The sequence below is a fragment of the Lampetra fluviatilis genome, unplaced genomic scaffold, assembly GCF_964198595.1.
Source record: "Lampetra fluviatilis unplaced genomic scaffold, kcLamFluv1.1 SCAFFOLD_672, whole genome shotgun sequence".
NCBI classification, from domain to species: Eukaryota; Metazoa; Chordata; class Hyperoartia; order Petromyzontiformes; family Petromyzontidae; genus Lampetra; species Lampetra fluviatilis.
In genome coordinates, this window is record NW_027621438.1 from 23,920 (window position 1) to 37,500 (window position 13,581).

Here is a 13,581-nt window from a genome sequence, read left to right on the forward strand (position 1 = left end):
TCTCTGTGTCTCTGTGTCTGTGTGTCTCTGTGTGTGTATATATGTCTGTGTGTGTGTGTGTATATATATGTCTCTGTGTGTATGTACACTGTCTGTGTGTGTGTGTGTCTCTGTGTGTGTCTGTGTGTGTGTCTCTGTTGTGTGTGTAACTGTGTGTCACTGTGTGTCTGTGTGTGGGTCACTGTGTGTGTGTGTGTCACTGTGTGTGGGTCACTGTGTGTATGTGTAACACTGTGTGTGTGTGTCACTGTGTGTGTGTGTGTCACTGTGTGTGTGTCACTGTGTGTGTGTCACTGTGTGTGTGTGTGTCACTGTGTATGTGTAACACTGTGTGTGTGTCACTGTGTGTGGGTCACTGTGTGTATGTGTAACACTGTGTGTGTGTGTGTCACTGTGTGTGAGTCACTGTGTGTGTGTTGCTGTGTGTGTGTCACTGTGTGTGTGTGTCACTGTGTGTGTGTGTCACTGTGTGTGTGTCACTGTGTGTGTGTCACTGTGTGTGTATGTCACTGTGTGTGTGTCACTGTGTGTGTGTCACTGTGTGTGTATGTGTAACACTGTGTGTGTGTGTCACTGTGTGTGTGTCACTGTGTGTGTGTGTCACTGTGTGTGTGTCACTGTGTGTGTGTCACTGTGTGTGTGTGTCACTGTGTGTGTGTGTCACTGTGTGTGTGTCACTGTGTGTGTGTCACTGTGTGTGTGTGTCACTGTGTGTGTGTCACTGTGTGTATGTGTAACACTGTGTGTGTGTGTCACTGTGTGTGTGTGTGTCACTGTGTGTGTGTCACTGTGTGTGTGTGTCACTGTGTGTGTGTCACTGTGTGTGTGTGTCACTGTGTGTGTGTCACTGTGTATGTGTAACACTGTGTGTGTGTGTCACTGTGTGTGTGTGTGTCACTGTGTGTGTGTCACTGTGTGTGTGTCACTGTGTGTGTGTGTCACTGTGTGTGTGTCACTGTGTGTGTGTCACTGTGTGTGTGTGTCACTGTGTGTGTGTCACTGTGTGTATGTGTAACACTGTGTGTGTGTGTCACTGTGTGTGTGTGTGTCACTGTGTGTGTGTCACTGTGTGTGTGTCACTGTGTGTGTGTGTCACTGTGTGTGTGTCACTGTGTGTGTGTCACTGTGTGTGTGTGTCACTGTGTGTGTGTCACTGTGTGTATGTGTAACACTGTGTGTGTGTGTCACTGTGTGTGTGTCACTGTGTGTGTGTCACTGTGTGTGTGTGTCACTGTGTGTGTGTCACTGTGTGTGTGTGTCACTGTGTGTGTGTGTCACTGTGTATGTGTAACACTGTGTGTGTGTGTCACTGTGTGTGTGTGTGTCACTGTGTGTGTGTGTCACTGTGTGTGTGTGTGTCACTGTGTGTGTGTCACTGTGTGTGTGTGTGTCACTGTGTGTGTGTCACTGTGTGTGTGTGTGTCACTGTGTGTGTGTGTCACTGTGTGTGTGTGTGTGTCACTGTGTGTGTGTCATTGTGTGTGTGTGTGTCACTGTGTGTGTGTCACTGTGTGTGTGTGTCACTGTGTGTGTGTCACTGTGTGTATGTGTAACACTGTGTGTGTGTGTCACTGTGTGTGTGTGTGTCACTGTGTGTGTGTGTCACTGTGTGTGTGTGTGTCACTGTGTGTGTGTCACTGTGTGTATGTGTAACACTGTGTGTGTGTGTCACTGTGTGTGTGTGTGTCACTGTGTGTGTGTCACTGTGTGTGTGTGTCACTGTGTGTGTGTCACTGTGTGTGTGTAACACTGTGTGTGTGTCACTGTGTGTGTGTCACTGTGTGTGTGTAACTGTGTGTGTGTCACTGTGTGTGTGTCACTGTGTGTGTGTCACTGTGTGTGTGTCACTGTGTGTATGTGTAACACTGTGTGTGTGTGTCACTGTGTGTGTGTCACTGTGTGTATGTGTAACACTGTGTGTGTGTGTCACTGTGTGTGTGTCACTGTGTGTGTGTCACTGTGTGTATGTGTCACTGTGTGTGTGTAACACTGTGTGTGTGTGTGTGTCACTGTGTGTGTGTCACTGTGTGTATGTGTAACACTGTGTGTGTGTGTCACTGTGTGTGTGTCACTGTGTGTGTGTCACTGTGTGTATGTGTAACACTGTGTGTGTGTGTGTCACTGTGTGTGTGTGTCACTGTGTGTGTGTGTCACTGTGTGTGTGTCACTGTGTGTATGTGTAACACTGTGTGTGTGTGTCACTGTGTGTGTGTGTCACTGTGTGTGTGTGTCACTGTGTGTATGTGTCACTGTGTGTGTGTGTCACTGTGTGTATGTGTCACTGTGTGTGTGTGTGTCACTGTGTGTGTAACACTGTGTGTGTGTGTCACTGTGTGTGTGTGTCACTGTGTGTGTGTGTCACTGTGTGTGTGTCACTGTGTGTGTGTCACTGTGTGTGTGTCACTGTGTGTGTGTCACTGTGTGTGTGTCACTGTGTGTGTGTCACTGTGTGTGTAACACTGTGTGTGTGTGTCACTGTGTGTGTGTCACTGTGTGTGTGTCACTGTGTGTGTGTGTCACTGTGTGTGTGTCACTGTGTGTGTGTGTCACTGTGTGTGTGTGTCACTGTGTGTGTGTCACTGTGTGTGTGTCACTGTGTGTATGTGTCACTGTGTGTGTAACACTGTGTGTGTGTGTCACTGTGTGTGTGTCACTGTGTGTGTGTGTCACTGTGTGTGTGTCACTGTGTGTGTCTCCAGAGAGGCGTCTGGAGCTTTGTGCTTCGTGGTTCCACGGTGGTGGTGGTGGTGGTGGTGTTGGTGGTGGTGTTGGTGGTGGTGGTGACGTCCTGGGAGACGAAGAGGCGGCCACGGACCGGGCGTCTCTATGGCAACGCAGGTTGCAGCAGCATCTGGCTCGGCAGGTGTGTGTGTGTGTACATGCGTACATGTGTGTGCGTGCGTGTGTGTGTGTACACGCTGCGTGTGTGTGTGTACATGTGTGTGTGTGTGTGTACACGTGTGTGTACATGCTGCGTGTGTGTGTGCGTGTGTGTACACGCTGCGTGTGTGTACACGCTGTGTGTGTACTCTGTGTGTGTATGTGTGTGTGTGTACATGTGTGTGTGTGCGTACATGTGTGTGTGTACACGCTGCGTGTGTGTGTGTGCGTACGTGTGTGTACATGTGCGTGTGTGGACTTGTGGTGGGTGGATGAGTGGGTGAGTGGGTGGTTGGGTGAGTGGGTGGTTGGGTGAGTGGGTGGGTGGGTGGGTGAGTGAGTGAGTGGGGTCGGTGAGTGAGTGAGTGGGTGGGTGGGTGGGTGAGTGGGTGGGTGGGTGGGTGGATGAGTGGGTGGGTGGGTGGGTGAGTGGGTGGGTGGGTGGGTGGGTGGGTGAGTGGGTGGGTGGGTGGGTGAGTGGGTGGGTGGGTGGGTGAGTGGGTGGGTGGGTGGGTGAGTGGGTGGGTGGGTGGGTGGGTGAGTGGGTGGGTGGGTGGGTGAGTGGGTGGGTGGGTGGGTGAGTGGGTGGATGAGTGGGTCGGTGGGTGAGTGGGTGGTTGGGTGAGTGGGTGGGTGGGTGAGTGGGTGGGTGGGTGAGTGGGTGGGTGGGTGGGTGGGTGAGTGAGTGGGTGGGTGAGTGAGTAAGTGAGTGGGTGGGTGAGTGGGTGGGTGAGTGGGTGGGTGAGTGAGTAAGTGTGTGGGTGGGTGAGTGGGGGGGGGGGTGAGTGGGTGAGTGGGTGGGTGAGTGGGTGGGTGAGTGAGTAAGTGTGTGGGTGGGTGAGTGGGGGGGGGGGGGTGAGTGGGTGAGTGGGTGGGTGAGTGGGTGGGTGGGTGAGTGGGGGGGGGGGGTGAGTGAGTAAGTGAGTGGGTGGGTGAGTGGGGGGGGGGTGAGTGGGTGTGTGGGTGAGTGGGTGAGTGGGTGGGTGAGTGGGTGGGTGGGTGGGTGAGTAAGTGGGTGAGTGAGTGGGTGAGTGGGTGGGTCGGTGGGTGAGTGACACGGGCTAGACCTCATGCACCTAGCCTGGCACAGCAGGGGGGGTACAGCTGGTGGTGCATCTGTAGCGAGTCCGAACGTGTCACAAACGTTGTTCTTCGGAGGCAAAACATTTATTTCACAAACTCACATTTTCAAAAGGGGTGTTGTTGTTGTTGTGTGTACGTGTCTGTGTGTTGCTGCGGTGGTTACCGTGGTTACCCTGGTTACGGTGGTGGTTACCGTGGTAACGGTGGTGGTTGCCGTGGTTACAGGAGCGCTTTGAGCTGAGGCAGAGTGAACGGGCCGTGCTCTCCGCTCTGTCCCCTGACTCCCCACGCAACTTCACGTGGCTGGTGAGGGGACTCACCCCTCCACACGCAGCAACATACCTCCTGGCCACGCTGCACCTGGTGAGCGCTCACCTGTACACTCACCTACTCACCTGTACGCTCACCTACTCACTCACTCACTCAGCCACTCAGTCACTCACCTACTCACTCACTCACCTACACGCTCACCTGTACACTCACCTACACACTCACTCAGTCACTCACCTACTCACCTACTCACTCACCTACACACTCACTCAGCCACTCACCTACTCACCTACTCACTCACTCAGCCACTCACTCAGCCACTCACCTACTCACTCACCTACACGCTCACCTACACACTCAACCACTCACACTCACCTGCACACCTGCACGCTCACCTACTCACCTATTCAGTCACTCAGCCATTCACTCACTCACCTACACACTCACCTACACACTCACTCACCACGCACCTTCACGTGGCTGGTGAGGGGACTCACCCCTCCACACGCAGCAACATACCTCCTGGCCACGCTGCACCTGGTGAGCGCTCACCTGCACACCTGCACGCTCACCCACTCACTCACTCACCTACTCACTCACTCACTCACTCACCCACTCACCCACCCACCCACTCACCCACTCACCCACCCACCCACTCACCCACTCACCCACTCACTCAACCACTCACTCACTTACTCACCCACCCACTCACCCACTCACCCACTCACCCACTCACCCACTCACCCACTCACCCACTCACTCATCCACTTACTCACCCACCCACCCACTCACCCACTCACTCACTCACTCATCTACTTACTCACTCACCCACTCACTCACTCATACACTCACTCACCCACTCACTCACCCACCCACTCACTCACTCACTCACCCACTCACTCACTCACCCACTCACTCACTCACCTACTCACTCACTCAGCCACTCACTCACTCACCCACTCACCTACTCACTCACCCACCCACCCACTCACTCACCCACTCACTCACTCACTCACCTACTCACTCACCCACTCACTCACTCACTCACCCACCCACCCACTCACTCACCCACTCACTCACTCACTCATCCACTCACTCATCCACTTACTCACCCACCCACCCACTCACCCACTCACTCACTCACTCATCTACTTACTCACTCACCCACTCACTCACTCATACACTCACTCACCCACTCACTCACTCACTCACCCACTCACTCACTCACTCATCCACTTGCTCACTCACCCACTCACTCACACACTCACTCACCCACTCACCCACTCACTCACTCACTCACTCACCTACACGCTCACCTACACACTCAACCACTCACACACTCACCTGCTCACCTACTCACCTATTCAGTCACTCATTCACTCACTCAGCCACTCACTCACTCAGCCACTCACCTGTACACTCACCTACTCACTCACTCACTCAGCCACTCATTCACTCACTCACTCACTCACCTACACGCTCACCCACTCACCCACTCAGCCACTCACTCAGCCACTCACTCACTCAGCCACTCACTCACTCAGCCACTCACTCACTCAGCCACTCACTCACTCAGCCACTCACTCACTCAGCCACTCACTCACTCAGCCACTCACTCACTCAGCCACTCACTCACTCAGCCACTCACTCACTCACTCAGCCACTCACTCACTCACTCAGCCACTCACTCACTCACTCAGCCACTCACTCACTCACTCAGCCACTCACTCACTCACTCAGCCACTCACTCACTCACTCAGCCACTCACTCACTCACTCAGCCACTCACTCACTCACTCAGCCACTCACTCACTCACTCAGCCACTCACTCACTCACTCAGCCACTCACTCACTCACTCAGCCACTCACTCACTCACTCACTCAGCCACTCACTCACTCACTCACTCAGCCACTCACTCACTCACTCACTCAGCCACTCACTCACTCACTCACTCAGCCACTCACTCACTCCCTCACTCAGCCACTCACTCACTCCCTCACTCAGCCACTCACTCACTCCCTCACTCAGCCACTCACTCACTCCCTCACTCAGCCACTCACTCACTCCCTCACTCAGCCACTCACTCACTCCCTCACTCAGCCACTCACTCACTCCCTCACTCAGCCACTCACTCACTCCCTCACTCAGCCACTCACTCACTCCCTCACTCAGCCACTCACTCACTCCCTCACTCAGCCACTCACTCACTCCCTCACTCAGCCACTCACTCACTCACTCAGCCACTCACTCACTCACTCAGCCACTCACTCACTCACTCAGCCACTCACTCACTCACTCAGCCACTCACTCACTCACTCAGCCACTCACTCACTCACTCAGCCACTCACTCACTCACTCAGCCACTCACTCACTCACTCAGCCACTCACTCACTCACTCAGCCACTCACTCACTCACTCAGCCACTCACTCACTCACTCACTCAGCCACTCACTCACTCAGCCACTCACTCACTCACTCAGCCACTCACTCACTCACTCAGCCACTCACTCACTCACTCAGCCACTCACTCACTCACTCAGCCACTCACTCACTCACTCAGCCACTCACTCACTCACTCAGCCACTCACTCACTCACTCAGCCACTCACTCACTCACTCAGCCACTCACTCACTCACTCAGCCACTCACTCACTCACTCAGCCACTCACTCACTCACTCAGCCACTCACTCACTCACTCAGCCACTCACTCACTCACTCAGCCACTCACTCACTCACTCAGCCACTCACTCACTCACTCAGCCACTCACTCACTCACTCAGCCACTCACTCACTCACTCAGCCACTCACTCACTCACTCAGCCACTCACTCACTCACTCAGCCACTCACTCAGCCACTCAGCCACTCACTCAGCCACTCAGCCACTCACTCAGCCACTCACTCACTCACTCAGCCACTCACTCACTCACTCAGCCACTCACTCACTCACTCAGCCACTCACTCACTCACTCAGCCACTCACTCACTCACTCAGCCACTCACTCACTCACTCAGCCACTCACTCACTCACTCAGCCACTCACTCACTCACTCAGCCACTCACTCACTCACTCAGCCACTCACTCACTCACTCAGCCACTCACTCACTCACTCAGCCACTCACTCACTCAGCCACTCACTCAGCCACTCACCCACTCACTCACCCACTCACCCACCCACCCACTCACCCACCCACTCACCCACTCACCCACTCACTCACCCACTCACTCACTCACTCACTTACCCACCCACTCACCCACCCACCCACCCACTCACTCACTCACTCACCCACTCACTCACCCACTCACTCACCCACTCACTCACTCACTTACCCACCCACTCACCCACTCACCCACCCACCCACTCACTCACCCACTCACTCACCTACACACTCACTCACTCAGTCACTCAACCACTCACTCACCTACACACTCACCTGTACACTCACCTACACACTCACTCCCCACGCACCTTCACGTGGCTGGTGAGGGGACTCACCCCTCCACACGCTGCCACATACCTCCTGGCCACGCTGCACCTGGTGAGCGCTCACCTGTACACTCACCTACTCACACACTCACTCACTCACCTACACACTCACTCACTCAGTCACTCACCTACTCACTCACCTACCCACTCACCTACTCACTCACTCAGCCACTCACTCACTCACTCACCCACCCACCCACCTACTCACTCAGTCACTCACCTACTCACACACTCACTCACACACTCAGCCACTCACTCACTCACCTACACACTCACTCACTCAGCCACTCACTCAGCCACTCACTCACTCACCTACACACTCACTCACCTACACACTCACTCAGCCACTCACTCAGCCACTCACTCAGCCACTCACTCAGCCACTCACTCAGCCACTCACTCAGCCACTCACTCAGCCACTCACTCAGCCACTCACTCAGCCACTCACTCACCCACTCACCTACACACTCACTCACTCAGCCACTCACTCAGCCACTCACTCACTCACCTACACACTCACTCACCTACACACTCACTCACTCAGCCACTCACTCAGTCACTCAGCCACTCACTCAGCCACTCACTCAGCCACTCACTCAGCCACTCACTCAGCCACTCACTCAGCCACTCACTCACCTACACACTCACTCACTCAGCCACTCACTCAGCCACTCACTCACTCACCTACACACTCACTCACTCAGCCACTCACTCAGTCACTCAGCCACTCACTCAGCCACTCACTCACTCACTCACTCACCCACTCACCTACACACTCACTCACTCAGCCACTCACTCAGCCACTCACTCACTCACTCACCTACACACTCACTCACCTACACACTCACTCACTCAGCCACTCACTCAGCCACTCACTCAGCCACTCACTCAGCCACTCACTCACTCACTCACCCACTCACCCACTCACCCACTCACCCACTCACTCACTCACTCACTCACTTACCCACCCACTCACCCACTCACTCACTCACCCACCCACTCACTCACTCACTCACCCACTCACTCACCCACTCACTCACTCACTTACCCACCCACTCACCCACTCACCCACCCACCCACTCACTCACCCACTCACTCACCCACCCACTCACCCACCCACCCACTCACTCACTCACTCACCCACCCACTCATTCACCCACTCACTCACCCACTCACTCACTCACTCACTCACTCACTCACTCACCCACTCACCCACCCACTCACTCACCCACTCACTCACCCACTCACTCAGCCACTCACTCAGCCACTCACTCAGCCACTCACTCAGCCACTCAGCCACTCACTCAGCCACTCACTCAGCCACTCACTCACCTACACACTCACTCACTCAGTCACTCAACCACTCACTCAGCCACTCACTCACCTACACACTCACCTGTACACTCACCTACACACTCACTCACCACGCACCTTCACGTGGCTGGTGAGGGGACTCACCCCTCCACACGCTGCCACATACCTCCTGGCCACGCTGCACCTGGTGAGCGCTCACCTGCACGCTCACCTACTCACCTGTACACTCACTCACCTACTCACACACTCACTCAGCCACTCACTCACTCACCTACACACTCACTCACTCAGTCACTCACCTACTCACTCACCTACCCACTCACTCAGCCACTCACTCAGTCACTCACCTACTCACTCACCTACCCACTCACCTACTCACTCACTCAGCCACTCACTCACTCAGCCACTCACTCACTCAGCCACTCACTCAGTCACTCAGCCACTCACTCACCTACACACTCACTCACTCAGCCACTCACTCAGCCACTCACTCACTCACCTACACACTCACTCACCTACACACTCACTCACCTACACACTCACTCACCTACTCACACACTCAGCCACTCACTCACTCACCTACACACTCACTCACTCAGCCACTCACTCACCTACACACTCACTCACCTACACACTCACTCACTCAGCCACTCACTCAGCCACTCACTCAGCCACTCACTCACTCACCTACACACTCACTCACCTACACACTCACTCAGTCAGTCACTCAGCCACTCACTCAGCCACTCACTCAGCCACTCACCTACACACTCACTCACTCAGCCACTCACTCAGCCACTCACTCACTCACTCAGTCACTCAGCCACTCACTCACCCACTCACCTACACACTCACTCACTCAGTCACTCAGCCACTCACTCAGTCACTCAGCCACTCACTCAGCCACTCACTCACTCAGCCACTCACTCACCCACTCACCTACACACTCACTCACTCAGCCACTCACTCAGCCACTCACTCACTCACTCACCTACACACTCACTCACCTACACACTCACTCACTCAGCCACTCACTCAGCCACTCACTCAGCCACTCACTCAGCCACTCACTCAGCCACTCACTCAGCCACTCACTCACCCACTCACCCACTCACCCACTCACCCACTCACTCACTCACTTACCCACCCACTCACCCACTCACTCACCCACCCACTCACTCACTCACTCACCCACTCACTCACCCACTCACTCACCCACTCACTCACTCACTTACCCACCCACTCACCCACTCACCCACCCACCCACTCACTCACCCACCCACTCACCCACCCACCCACTCACTCACTCACTCACCCACCCACTCATTCACCCACTCACTCACCCACTCACTCACTCACTCACTCACTCACCACTCACCCACCCACTCACTCACCCACTCACTCACCCACTCACTCAGCCACTCACTCAGCCACTCACTCAGCCACTCACTCAGCCACTCAGCCACTCACTCAGCCACTCACTCAGCCACTCACTCACCTACACACTCACTCACTCAGTCACTCAACCACTCACTCAGCCACTCACTCACCTACACACTCACCTGTACACTCACCTACACACTCACTCACCACGCACCTTCACGTGGCTGGTGAGGGGACTCACCCCTCCACACGCTGCCACATACCTCCTGGCCACGCTGCACCTGGTGAGCGCTCACCTGCACGCTCACCTACTCACCTGTACACTCACTCACCTACTCACACACTCACTCAGCCACTCACTCACTCACCTACACACTCACTCAGTCACTCACCTACTCACTCACCTACCCACTCACTCAGCCACTCACTCAGTCACTCACCTACTCACTCACCTACCCACTCACCTACTCACTCACTCAGCCACTCACTCACTCAGCCACTCACTCACTCAGCCACTCACTCAGTCACTCAGCCACTCACTCACCTACACACTCACTCACTCAGCCACTCACTCAGCCACTCACTCACTCACCTACACACTCACTCACCTACACACTCACTCACCTACACACTCACTCACCTACTCACACACTCAGCCACTCACTCACTCACCTACACACTCACTCACTCAGCCACTCACTCACCTACACACTCACTCACCTACACACTCACTCACTCAGCCACTCACTCAGCCACTCACTCACTCACTCAGCCACTCACTCAGCCACTCACTCACTCACCTACACACTCACTCACCTACACACTCACTCAGTCAGTCACTCAGCCACTCACTCAGCCACTCACTCAGCCACTCACCTACACACTCACTCACTCAGCCACTCACTCAGCCACTCACTCACTCACTCACTCAGTCACTCAGCCACTCACTCACCCACTCACCTACACACTCACTCACTCAGTCACTCAGCCACTCACTCAGCCACTCACTCAGCCACTCACCTACACACTCACTCACTCAGCCACTCACTCAGCCACTCACTCACTCACTCAGTCACTCAGCCACTCACTCACCCACTCACCTACACACTCACTCACTCAGCCACTCACTCAGCCACTCACTCACTCACCTACACACTCACTCACCTACACACTCACTCACTCAGCCACTCACTCAGTCACTCAGCCACTCACTCAGCCACTCACTCAGCCACTCACTCAGCCACTCACTCAGCCACTCACTCAGCCACTCACCTACACACTCACCTACACACTCACCTACACACTCACTCACTCACCTACACACTCACCTACACACTCACCTACACACTCACTCACTCACCTACACACTCACCTACACACTCACCTACACACTCACTCACTCACCTACACACTCACCTGTACACTCACCTGCACGCCCACCTACACACTCACTCACTCACCTACACACTCACCTGTACACTCACCTGCACGCCTACCTACACACTCACTCACTCACCTACACACTCACCTGCACGCCCACCTGTACACTCACTCACTCACCTATACACTCACCTGTACACTCACCTGCACGCTCACCTGTACACTCACCTGCACGCCCACCTACACACTCACTCACTCACCTACACACTCACCTGCACGCCCACCTGTACACTCACTCACTCACCTACACACTCACCTGTACACTCACCTGCACGCCCACCTACACACTCACTCACTCACCTACACACTCACCTGCACGCCCACCTGTACACTCACTCACTCACCTATACACTCACCTGTACACTCACCTGCACGCCCACCTACACACTCACTCACTCACCTACACACTCACCTGTACACTCACCTGCACGCTCACCTGTACACTCACCTGCACGCCCACCTACACACTCACTCACTCACCTACACACTCACCTGCACGCCCACCTACACACTCACTCACTCACCTACACACTCACCTGTACACTCACCTGCACGCCCACCTACACACTCACTCACTCACCTACACACTCACCTACACACTCACCTGTACACTCACCTGCACGCTCACCTGTACACTCACCTGCACGCCCACCTACACACTCACTCACTCACCTACACACTCACCTGCACGCCCACCTACACACTCACTCACTCACCTACACACTCACCTGTACACTCACCTGCACGCCCACCTACACACTCACTCACTCACCTACACACTCACCTGCACGCCCACCTGTACACTCACTCACTCACCTATACACTCACCTGTACACTCACCTGCACGCCCACCTACACACTCACTCACTCACCTACACACTCACCTGTACACTCACCTGCACGCTCACCTGTACACTCACCTGCACGCCCACCTACACACTCACTCACTCACCTACACACTCACCTGCACGCCCACCTACACACTCACTCACTCACCTACACACTCACCTGCACGCCCACCTGTACACTCACTCACTCACCTATACACTCACCTGTACACTCACCTGCACGCCCACCTACACACTCACTCACTCACCTACACACTCACCTGTACACTCACCTGCACGCTCACCTGTACACTCACCTGCACGCCCACCTACACACTCACTCACTCACCTACACACTCACCTGCACGCCCACCTGTACACTCACTCACTCACCTATACACTCACCTGTACACTCACCTGCACGCCCACCTACACACTCACTCACTCACCTACACACTCACCTGTACACTCACCTGCACGCCCACCTACACACTCACTCACTCACCTACACACTCACCTGCACGCCCACCTACACACTCACTCACTCACCTACACACTCACCTGTACACTCACCTGCACGCCCACCTACACACTCACTCACTCACCTACACACTCACCTGCACGCCCACCTGTACACTCACTCACTCACCTATACACTCACCTGTACACTCACCTGCACGCCCACCTACACACTCACTCACTCACCTACACACTCACCTGTACACTCACCTGCACGCTCACCTGTACACTCACCTGCACGCCCACCTACACACTCACTCACTCACCTACACACTCACCTGCACGCCCACCTACACACTCACTCACTCACCTACACACTCACCTACACACTCACCTGCACGCCCACCTACACACTCACTCACTCACCTACACACTCACCT